This window comes from Manis javanica, chromosome 5, assembly GCF_040802235.1.
Source record: "Manis javanica isolate MJ-LG chromosome 5, MJ_LKY, whole genome shotgun sequence".
Taxonomy (NCBI): Eukaryota; Metazoa; Chordata; class Mammalia; order Pholidota; family Manidae; genus Manis; species Manis javanica.
The window spans coordinates 167,580,984-167,593,116 of NC_133160.1; the positions used below are offsets into that span (position 1 = coordinate 167,580,984).

At 45.9% G+C, this 12,133-nt stretch overlaps 1 long non-coding RNA gene across 1 annotated transcript; it reads left to right on the forward strand.

Annotated features, from left to right (window-relative positions):
* The first annotated feature begins 16 nt into the window (after positions 1 to 16).
* LOC140849668 (uncharacterized) lies at positions 17 to 9,224 on the forward strand. Its single transcript, XR_012131826.1, has 3 exons — positions 17 to 1,806; positions 2,735 to 2,839; positions 5,883 to 9,224. It is a non-coding gene; the product is annotated as an uncharacterized lncRNA (long non-coding RNA).
* The last annotated feature ends 2,909 nt before the right edge of the window (positions 9,225 to 12,133 follow it).

Here is a 12,133-nt window from a genome sequence, read left to right on the forward strand (position 1 = left end):
TCCTCTGGCTTGAGGATTATCACGATTTTATTGCTGTTGCTATTGTTATGTCATAGTCTGATCACAATGCTCCAGTTTTCTTGCCCAGGGACCATAGTGGAAGAAAGGGAATGAGTAGATTTTAAGGCGAGATTTCTGAAGGGGTGGCCTGTGGGTGAAATGGTAGTATTTCCAGAATATCTCACCTGGCTTTAGTGCATTTGCGTATCCTCAGGGGTGGAGAGAAGTTCATCTCCATGTCAGTGGGTAATTACCTGGGCAACTGAGGGCATATCTGAACCTGAGAGGTTAAGGGGAGGGGTTTCTTGCTTGCTTCTTCTGGAGCAGGGTAGAGAGCCAGCCCTGGACCGTGGTTTATAAGCAATAGATGGATTTTAAACTTTATTTCTCCCTTTGACTGATTTTGGTTTTTAGAGGTATTTTGTCCCGGGATTTCCTCTCCCTGGACTTACACCGATTCTCCCCTGGCTGGAGATACCCCAAGTTTATGCCCACCTACAGAAGCCTGGAAGGACCAAGCTCACGCTGCTGGCACATATGTGCCGGATGGCATTCGCAGCCATGCGGCGCTGCTCTGCGTTTCCGTGCTCCGCCTCTGGAGCCTTGCCTTGCTCCCCTTTGCCCAGAGCATCTCAGACCCCTGCTTTGATTATACTCCTCTTCAGGAGTCACCCTGCTGGACTTGAGAGGGTCAAAGACCAGTCCAAGAGGTGGAAAGGATGGCAGGGTCAGACCCGGATGCCTGCTGTTGGGTTTGGGGAAGAAATAAACCTCTCTGGGCCTGTTTCCTCTTCTGCCTCGTTGGTTTGTTGAGGGGTTTGAAATGAGAAGCACCTTATGTGGTTCATCTTGACCCCCTTTTGACAACATTCCCCAGGTGGGAACATAGAACCTAAATTTCAACCTTCCCAGAAAACTGCAGTTTCCCATCATTCATGCTTATAAACCCCAAAAGACTGTGTCGCTAATTGACAAGGTTTTCTCCATCAACAATCCTGTTTATTACTCTCCTATCCCATAATGTGTTGAGAAATTTTGTGCCAAACCATTTAAACGTTTACTAAGCTAGAAACTGTTTGCTAGGAACTATTAGGCACAATACTGGGCATGGGAAGAAAAGATAGGTTGCACTTCAGGAGCTCCTGGACCAAAGTTGACCGTAGAGATGTACTACCATGTAATACAGTATTTATAACCATACAGAAGCGTTTAATTCAGTCAACAAACATTTTCTGAGCAGCTGTATCTGCTAAAAAGCTGAGGACATAAGTCAGTCAGCATCTAGTGGAGGACACAACTTTAATCCAGTGCCATAAGAAATACTGTGTATGTTATGGGAGCACTGAATAAAGGGCAGTGTATTCTGCTAGGGAGAGCCGAGAGGTGGGCTGAATAGAGGGATGGATAGTGCAGAAAGCCAATTTGAATTAGTGGGCACTGTTTGATGGCTTCTATCTTTAGTGGGTCTTTGGCAGAAGAAATGTAATAAGAAATACTCAAGAAAAGATTGGCAAGTTTCTACTGGTTTATTTCTGTCATGTCTTCAGCCTTTCTAGCAAGCCCTCTGAAGTGAAGGATCTAACATCTGGGTGGATTATATGGCCTTTCTACACAATACCTCCTTTTTCCTGTATTCTTTTTTCTTTTTCCTTTCAGACTCCTAAAGAACCAGGGTTCATCTCCTCCAAGCCCTCTAGGGTCTCCGCCCTCCCTTCTCTCTCTTGTACAGGATTAGAAGCCTCGTTAACAAGAAGTGAATTCCTCCTATCAAACACAGTCTTCTGTTGATTGTCTCCTTACCAAAAGGTCAGTGCTGGGTCTGCCCTGTAACTAAATATTCCCAAGAGTATTGCAACAATTCCGGAGTTTCCATATGTGGTATGTTCAGGTCAGATCCAGTATCCCCTTTGGTGGTTTCAGAGCATTTGTATTCAGATCTGAAATCCTTCCACCTTGTTTTTCCTGATATTTTAAATAGCACTGCTTACACATGATATCGATGATACTTGAAAGCAGGCTGGAAAAAAACACAGTATTTAATGACCACATTCATTGCAGGGCCCATTAAAAAAGTTCTTAAATGCATGTACTGTGTGCCTTAATGATATATGATACCAGATTGCTTCCAATTTAGAAGTTTCATTTTTCAACGTGGATTACTTGTGGGGAAAAACAAATTTGACTATAACCTTTGCTGGCCTCCCTGTACCAATACCATTAAGTTCAAAGTGTTTGTTTATAGACTACTGAATCCTGGCTCCATCACTGTGGGTCCTGGGAAAGTTATTTCATTGTTCTAAGTATTAATTTCCTCATGTGTGACAGCAGGTACCAGAGTGAAGGTGAGTGCATACCGTCGATGGCCAGCCTAGTGCCTGGCATGTTGTATGCCTTGAAGCAGTGGTAGTTACTGGTCACTGCTACTGAGTTGGGCTTCCTGGGCCTTCCAGATCTGGCTCCTGCTTGCCTCCTGATCAGTTCTTCCCTTCTCCTTGGGCTCCAGTTACTCTCTGTTGCAGTTTCCCTTTCACTTGTGCTCTCCCAAGTTGACTGTGGGCAACAACCATGTCTTAGTAGCTCCCCAGTTCTTTGCAAACACCTAGCATGTAACAGGAATTCCATTACCTGGTTTTCATTTTGACCCATGATCACAGTTAAGGGGTCTTCCTTGTGGACATACATGTGTTCACCCAGCACCCCATCCTCCTGAAACCACTTTTCTTCCTTTTTGTAGTGGTCCTGCACAGTCCTCAGAAGGCGGCCCTGTCCTAGGGGAGGGCACATGGCTCAAACCAGGGCTTCGGCTGGGGCTGTTGAGAAGAACTTTTCAGCTGGTATGGTAAGCTGTGAGGTCAGCTTGGGCTTGGAGCTGCCACCTTTGAGACACATGGATGGAGCCCACGTGGGAAGAAAGCTCTGAGATGCAAGTCAAGCCAAGAGGGCTTGTTAGCATTGTTTCAACTCTTGAATCCAGCCGAGCCCTAGTTAACCTGGTTAAGAGCATGAGCTCTGTAGCCAGCTACCTGGCTAGCTGTCATTACCTGCAACCTTGGGCAAGCCACTTATCTTCTCTTTTGCCTTAATTTCCTCACTTGCAAAAATGGTGTTAAGAATAGTACCTACCTCACAGGATTGGGTAAAGATTAATACATGGAAAGTGCTTAAAAAGGTGCCTGGCCCATGAAAAGCTTTCAATAAGCTTTTGCTATTGTTGTTATCCATTGGTGAGACTTCAGATTTCTGAGTCAAAAAAAAAAGTCCTTTTTTAAGAACTAATTGGTCTGAGACCAGACCAATTCTTGTTCTTGCATTGTGCCACACAGCTGCCCCATTGGTCCTGGCTGGACTGTAAGCACTTCAGGAATGAGGCCCTACATGGAAAGCTCTTAGAAAAATGCCCAACATATGCAGAGTGCTTAGTAAATGTGAATATGTATCATTTGGGGTACTGCCCTTCATTCCAAAAAGAAAGCCAATTTTTAAAAAAATCTGTTTAATTACACAAATAATGCAGTGACATATGGGTCTTTTTTTCTACACAACTCTATTTCCCCGATAAAAGCCAAAGAATTGGAATTGCTGAGTCAAAAGATATGAACATTTTAAAGGCTCTGTATTGGTATTTTCAAACCAGTTCCAGAAAGGATACACTGTGCTACTTTACATTCCCATAAGCAGGGCAGGAGAAATTGTCTTCAACATTTGCAGCAATGACTAGCCTTCTCATTTTGGCAAATTTTTCAGAATTGATAATGGGGTGGTGGGGTAGGAATCTTCCATTTTAATTTTTTCTTTATGAACAGATTCTTTTCAAATAGTCATTGGCTGTTTCTACATAATTTTTGTTTAGGATTTATATTTATCAATAATATTTTTGAATATCAGATCTGTGCTGATTATATTTTTGCCCGATGTATTGTTTACCACTTAAGTTTGATCATGTTATACCTGTGTTTTATTTTCTTTTTCATCAATTCTCATAGTCTGTGATAAAGAGAATTTGAATGAGCTTGCCTGGTAGGGTCTAAGTGGGAAATCCTGGCAGGTGGTAAGTGCCCAGTCAGTGTTAGTGTATGTCACTTGGGGACATACCACATAGTAAGTACCACTTGAACCGTCTTCAGATGGACCTAGTTAGTCACTGCCCCTTTAGTAACTCAACTAGCCATACTGGGAGAAGACCTTTCAGTCAACTACAACTGAAACCAGCTCTAATGAGCCTGAGCCTGAGCAAAGCATAATCATAAAATACAAGTACAATTTTTCTGACAAGAAGCTTACTGGAATTCCTATGAAGTGTTTTAAAAGAAAAACAGGATTTCAGTTGGCACCCAGGATAGCTCCAGAAGCAAACCTGCCTCAGCTCTGAGGACATTACGTGTCTGTGGCAGACGGTGGGGTCCCTGCGTCACCTCTTTGGCCCCAACCATTTCAGCGCATGCCAGCCGGCCTCTGACTCTCAGCGCCCATGTTACCTGGGGATTTTCCCCGGCTGCCTCCTGTTTAAGCAGCGAGAGATGGAATTCTCAGAGCGGGGAGACCGGTGTGAGCCTAACAGCTGTCTACTGCACTCGTGAGAAAAGCCCCTGGCGACCCTCTAAGGACAGGCAGTGCGCTGTTTCCTGGGATAGGATGTTGGCAGGCAGAAGAGAGATGCTGTTCTTGATCAAAAGATCAAGCCAGGGTAAAGGACTGTTTCTAAAACTAGAAAGGAAGAGGTGGGAGGGAGGGAACTGGCCTAGAACTGACAGGCCAGCTAGGCAGGAGTCCTTGACTATCTAAGTGTTCCAAGCATTCCTGAAATTTCTGGCTTTGTGACCATTTGGGGAGCAATGTTTGGGTCCACTAGGTTCTGTGGGAAGATCCCAGATCTTACATTAAACCACTTACATTTCAGTTGAAAGCCACTGTGAAGCTTGCAAACCTCCAGAATGGGGGTGTGTCCTGGCTGACTACCCTCCCCAGATGCCCAGAACCCTCTGGGCTGTTAGTGCCAGTCTCAATCATTCACGTCTAAATTGTTCGGTGCCCAGTTGGCACTGTTAGTGGGCATATGTGATCAAAGAAAACAAAGTCAATTTTTTCTTTCAAAAACTCCCAATTTTTAATAACATATTTACCTCACATTATCATCCATTTCCACTAAGAAACTTAGAAGGCCTAATTTATCCACTTCTCGAAAACCTAATTGGAAGAAGGGCTAAAGGCTAAATATATTCAGATATCCAGTAGCCACAAACTTCATGAAAATGATAAAACCAAGAAAAGGGCTTTCTGATCACACGATCCATTGTGGAAACCCTAGGAAATCTCTGGCCCGGACATGGTTTTAAAAAAGCTTTACCTGGAATATATAATAGTGATCTAAGTCATCAGTGCTAAATAAAGGCAGGTGGAAACAAGGAGGGGTTTCTGACCTGGAACAAAGGAACAATTTGGCCCAGAGAAAAAAAATCTAAGATACCAAAGAGAAACCCAAGTTTAAATCATGATTCCGGTACTTCCAGTAGGACCTGGAGCAAGTCCCTTGGCTCTCTGCATCTCCTCATCCCGGAAAAGGGTCCAGGAGCACCCCCTCCTAGGGCTGTGGGAAGATGTCATATGTCAGGCCTAGCACTGAGCCTGCCCTATGGGGAAACTCCATAAGAAAGGAGCTGTTGTTACTGGGGCAGTGGATCTAGGCAGCGGGGAAAGGCAGCCCAGGATTGGCAGGTGGTCGGCACCTGTGGAGCCACAGCAGGTCAGAGCGATGCAGCTTTGAAGGGCTGAGGCTTGGGGCCATGCCAGAAGGAAGAGGCCAGGCTGCAGAGTGGGAGGAGAGGAGGAGAACAGGGGCTGTCTTGGACCAAGCCCCTTACATGTGGCAACTTTAATCTTCACAGCAACTCTATTGTGATTCCCATTCATACAGGAGGAAACCGAGGCACACAGCTTTTGTATTATGAGATCCAAGGAAACTTTGATTTGTTCCCTTGATATAAGGGATGAAACTACCCACTTCACTGCTGAGTAAATGCCTACTTTGTCAGTCTGCACCCCAGCGTTGGCCTATGGTCTCTCGGATGGTGGAGAGGAGCTTGGATTTGAACCCAGGCAGGTCTGGCTTCAGAGCCTCAGCTCTGAACTGTCATGCTAAACTGGCTCTGATGACATAGAGTCTCCAGGACGTAAGCTATAGAGAAGTCAGGGCGCCTGGGGCTCATTCTTGTCAAATGCTGACTCTGTGGTGCTGCGACACTGTCATTTGATTAGAAGCCACGAAGGGAATATGTGGTGATCTGGTTGCTCCTTTCCCACGCAGCCCCATGGCAGACATTGCTAATCGATCCTAGCATTTCTTCCCCTTCCTAAAGAGCTGGGTTCCTGAAGAACACTAAAAAATCACCACCAGTTGACTATAGAGTTGTAGGTCAGATAAGATCTATTTGCCTTCCCTAGCTTGAGGGCTTAAGGCTTCTGTGCCAGACAAGAGCACAGAAATGCAAACTGGGGATTATTTTATGCCACGAAGAACCTGCATGTCATTCCTTAAGAGACTAAACATATTGCTCATCTAGATGTACTGAAATTCATAAGTAAATAAGCAAACACATTTTGAACAGAACCCACAGGGAAATCTTTGCCCACTTTAGGAAAACCAAGGCATTGCAGGTTGTACTGCAGGGTGAGTCCTGCATGCAGAGGGGGGTCAGCTGGACTCTGCCTTCCCTTGGACATCACCCTCAATACCACGGCCACAACTCCTGAGGAAACCTGCAGACCCTCAAGTTAACAAAACAAGGGGGAGAAAACAGCCTTTCAGGATTGGCAGTGGAGATCAGAGCTCCTGGCTGTGAGGCCACATGGTGAATCACAGCATCAGGGCTCGGATGCAGCTGGGAGACCCGCTATTAGGGGACCTACCCTGCGCTGGCACAGAGAGCCCTTGCGATATGGTTGCCGTCCTGACAGTGTTTTGGAACCACTGGCCCTCCTTACAGACTCATGATTCTTAAACTTATTCAAATACCATTCAGCTATCCAACTATCAATAGTGTCAAATACTATTCTCAGAACACTATGCACTTTTGTGGAACATCACGAAATACGGATAAATGAAGTGAAAAATAACCAAGTGCTGTAAAAGTTTATGCCAACTTTCACAGCATGTAAATTAGAATTGCATGGTGTAAGTGCCAGGAGGCTTAAGAAATTTTATGCAGGAAAACCTTAAAATTGAGAAAATTCTATTACCTTTTCTCTGAAACCTAGAAGAGATGTTGCCACTTAATTTTCACAGTAAAATTCCTCTCTGTTCAGGATAAAAATGGCCAGAGCAGGGCTATCCTGTTACCTTTCGCATCCTGATGCAAACTTGATGCCAGATCTCAAGAGCAATGCTGCCAGAAACTACCGGGTAGAGCTGAGTCCTTCCCTACCTTTGATCTACATGCGGAAACGTGATCTGTGGACTACCACAGGCCTCCCGCAGGAGTCAGCGGGCGGTCCCCTGAAGGCAGGGCTGGAGCAGCTCACAATACCCGCTTGGAGGCCAAACAAAGGCCTGACCTTCCAAGGGATGTCTGCCCTTCCCACTCTGACAAACATACATATTTACTTAGCAATTACAATGCAAACTACCAAAGGACCAGTTTAATCTTTTATATCAAAAGGAATAAAGTAAAGCTTCCCTGGATCCCATAACAGTAAGAGCTAAGGTAGCCTTTACAATCAAATTCCTCTTCATCAGGGCTTACAGCTGCTTCTCAGAGGCCTTCACTGTTTTGTGACAAAGACAGACAGAAGGTCCAGCCCCAAGTTATGGAAGTTGAAAAACCTAATGATAGCAAGCTGAGCAAGATGACGAGTTTCTCTCAGTGATCAAGGACAGTGGTAGAGCATCTAAGACGCCCTTCTTTAAGCTGGGGGAAATTGCTTTTCTGATGTATTTTTAATATCATTCAAGTCTGAAATCTGCTGTGAACACTTGAAGATACCGTTTTCTACAGTTTTATAATCAAGTGATAAGCCCCAGTGACGTTATTTGACATCATGGAATGCCAGCTATTTTAAGGAGACAGACACAGAGATGGAAATTTGAGAAATGTTAAATTTCAGTGTATTTCTGGACAAAATTAACTCACCTACCATCATGCACTGAGGGTGGCAGTATAAACTGATGAAAGCACTTGGAAAACTGGCCCTACCAAAGGTGAAATGTAACTGATGACTCAGCAATTCCACTCCCAGGCATATACTCAGCAGAAATAAGAAAGTATATGTATGTACCAGGAGATGTGTAGAAGACAGTTTCATTAGACATCCAGCCATCCTGTGAGCAGCTAAGCATTTCATCGATTTGTTCAATCAAGTACAGCAATAGACCGCAGAAACTCCAGCTTCAGGGCGATGGGTCTCCTGGGAGCTGAGTGAAAGAAGGCAGACGCAAAAGGGGTACCTGCGAGATGATGCTGTTTACATCAAGTTCAAAGCCAGGCTAAAGCAGTTCATGCTGCCCCAAGTAAGGATACAGTTATCTGTGAACTAAATAGTCGTTTCTTGATTTGAGTAGTAATGGCACAGTTTACTGGAACCAGAACAAGGATTAACTACACAACTAAGAATCAAGAAAAAGTAATACTTTCTGTACCTAGTAAATGAGAAATACAATGTGTACCTCGTGAAATTCACCAAGGTGTCCACTTAGATCTTCGAGGTTTCTGTGTGTATACTTAAGTGGAAAGTTTACATTAAAACGAACTCATCTAGGGTTGTTTGGCAGTTTTATGACTGTACCTGTGTCCTGAAAAATGGTTACACATTAGCTGTAAACCTGAGAGTTACTTCACAGCTGCAGTGGATTTCCTCACTGAAACGTGCCGTCAGACTGCCGGTTTGACCACGCCGGCTCTTCGGGCTGCAGTCTGGTCACCCAGAGGGCTGCGTGCGGCAAAGAGCGAGGTGTCTAGAGGATCGGGCCTCTCCTCGGGGCCAGTGCCTCAGACAATTAGTGGTAAACACTGCAACCTGTGCATACGTTGTGCATACATTCAGACTCCTACTGTGTGCTGGACACCTTATAGGCAAGGGAGGCCAAATAACCTCCCAAGAGGGGCCCTGGGCTAGATATAAGGTCAGGTTCAGCGTCAAGGCTCCTCTGACACGTGGAGCCCTGCTTGGCGTGAATCTCCTCATGCTGCCTTCTACGTGGGTGGGGGCAGAAGGCTGCGGGGGTAAGTGGGTGAAGTGGCAGGAGCCTTTGGGGTCCCTTGAGAGTCCATGTGAATTTTAGGATGGAGTCTTCTATTTCGGGGGGGTGGGGAGAATGTCAGTGATTTTATTAGGGATTGTGTTTGAACCTGTAGATTGCTTTGGTTAGTATTGACATCTTAATAATGGGTGTCAGTGTGCACAAGACAATGTCCCAGCAGAACCTCCTAAAAGGTGAGCGCCCACAATGTGATTATGATGTGATTTCTCTTCAACTGAAGGGGGTGAGCTTCCTCACCCGTACCAATGCTTCTGCCAAAATCCAGTTTACTGGGAACAGAATGAGCGTTAACTACACCACCAACCTCTTGCTCTGGAAAAGAAAGGATCAAATTAAAATTGTTTTAATAGGACCTAAGAAGCTCGAGTTTTAACCTTGAAAGAAAAATGACATGTTTAGAAGGAGAATATGAGAACTTTTTGAAGATATTCATAAAAATCTGCACATCTGTAAAAATGCAGACTATTAATCTTGACTTTCATTAGCTTGTCCTCACCACCACCCTGTCAGGTGATTTTAAAGAGAATAGGAACGGGGTCCTTGAAAGCCTCTTTCCTTAGAGGGGTCACCTTCTTTCACTAAGGTTGGCAAGCCCCTTGTACGTTTCTGAAGCAACAATAATGTGGCTTGAGTGACTTTGCAAATTCGTTAACTTTCTCCATATAAATGCCCCTCTGTCATCGGCTGCTGCGTTCTTTGACTCACTCTACCACGGCGGCGGTCCAGACGATAAAGGCACCCCTGGGTCTACTTCTGCTTGGCCTCCCTCTGTTCTGAGCCTGTTTCCTCCTCAGCCTGCAAATTGCCTCGTGTAACTGACATCTTAGGAGGGTCCCAGCCTGTAACAGTCACACATCTTAATATTCTGGAGGGCAGGATACAGTCTGTCTTCTCCCAAATCCTGCTTGTAGAAAGCATCATGGGAAACTGCCAGTGTACACAGTTGACAAACGCCAGGAGTGCCAGAAAATAAGGTATCAGATAAAAAAAACCCCTGTGTGTCAAAATGCATCCCTGACAGGTTTGGGATACCAGAGTGCCAGACCCATTAAGACCAGCATGGGAACAGGCAGAATATGGTAGAATTCTATCTTACACTTAGTTTAGACCAAATGAAGCTGTCAAACCTGACACAAATATCCTTAGACTGGTTTCTCAAGTTCCAGGAGCTCTAATATCACGTGTTAGAGTCCAAGACCCACAGGGAACTGCCAAAGCCAAAGTGTGGTCTCAGTGCAAGGACCTCGCCAATGATTTGTGGGGTCATGCTTGTAGCCAGACCCATAGGGGCAACTGCACACAGGGGAGCCCACCCTGCCGACTGCAGTCTGCCCCCAAGAGGTCTTCCACAGCACTGTCAGAATCGCCATCACCAGCTTGGCTCCTTCACCCTTGTGGAGCTCAGGGTCACAGAGGCCACCTCCTCCAGCCCCAGCGCATGGGCACCGTGCTAACACTCCTGCGGGATCTCACTCTTGAGAACCTTGGGTAATAGCTGACAGGACGATAGAAATGGCGTAAGTATACACGTCATAGGTATACATTTTAGGTAACTTTGTTAATTCGCCCAATCTTGCCTTAACTGCATCCCAGTAAAACTGACAAAATAAAAATGGACACTAATTGTAAGTATCGTGGAGCTTGCACGTCACTGCAACTCGCGGAGCAGGAGCAGCTCTGCGCACCCCATGCTCGGGAGGCGGGTGGAGCAGAGGACGCCCAGGACTGCACTGAGGGGTCGCAGCTGCGCTCTGCTTTTGGCCCTAGTGAGTGGTCTGGGTCAGGCCTCACTTTCCCGCTTTTCCCTTTGCTTCCCAGAAAGTCTGAGGCTCTCATGGCTCCAGAATTGTTACTGACAATAACAACAGCAGCGACAACTACCACTGAACGAGTATCTACTGGGCTCAGGCACAGTGCTGTGTGCTTCACACGATTTGGCTCATTCCTCACAACCCACCGTCCAGATGAAAACAGCGAGGCTCAGAGAGGTTAGCCATTAGAGGAAGAGCCAGAAGCGGACTCCAGATCCGGCTCTAAAGCTTAGGTCCTCATCTGTCCTGACGCAAGGCCACTGACCCCCACCACTGCATGGTGGCATGGCCCCAGGTCAGGTGGGAACGTGGTGCTGCTCCGCTCAGCTGCCCAGTCCCGGGGGAGCCTGCCCCTCAGGCCCACCCGGGAACTCAGAGGCTCAGTGCCCGTCTGCCTGCCTGTGCGCCCCTCCTGGTCATCCTTCCCCCCCCTAGTCCCTTTAACACTTGTTCTACGCCCCATTCATGCTGTCACCTGTTGCATGAGGTACTACCCATAATAGTTATTAACACTGTTTAAAGGGGTGATTCTTACCAGGGGCACCAGCTTTTAAGAGGACTCATGGGCAAAAGCTACTCAGACTTCAAAAGTGGCACAACACAGCTCTCCCCCAGCACAATAAACGAGGACTTAGAATACCATTCCAGAAAGCACTTATTTCTAGTTAGAGCACTGCGGCAGCAATACAGCTGACTGAGGGATTCAGTCTCACATGACCTACTTCCCTGGACATGGACACAGGCCCCACTCCTACGCACTGGCAAATCGGTCTGCCTGAGGACAGACTGGGCCACAGTGTGAAGGGGCCAAACTGAGAGAGAGAAGCCTCCTCTGATGGGTTCGGGTCAGCACACACCAAAGCTGTTGTCACTACCATTCCTGGATCAGGTTCCACAACTCACGCATCTTAACACAAACAAACCCACAGAAACTCACTGATAACATAAGTGATGTAATTGAAACAAATACTTTTTAGTCTGACCATACAGAATTATTTTTGATGTGACACATTTTAAAAAGCTTTCCACATAAAAGCATTTTTAAAAGTACAATAATTTTCACCACTACCAA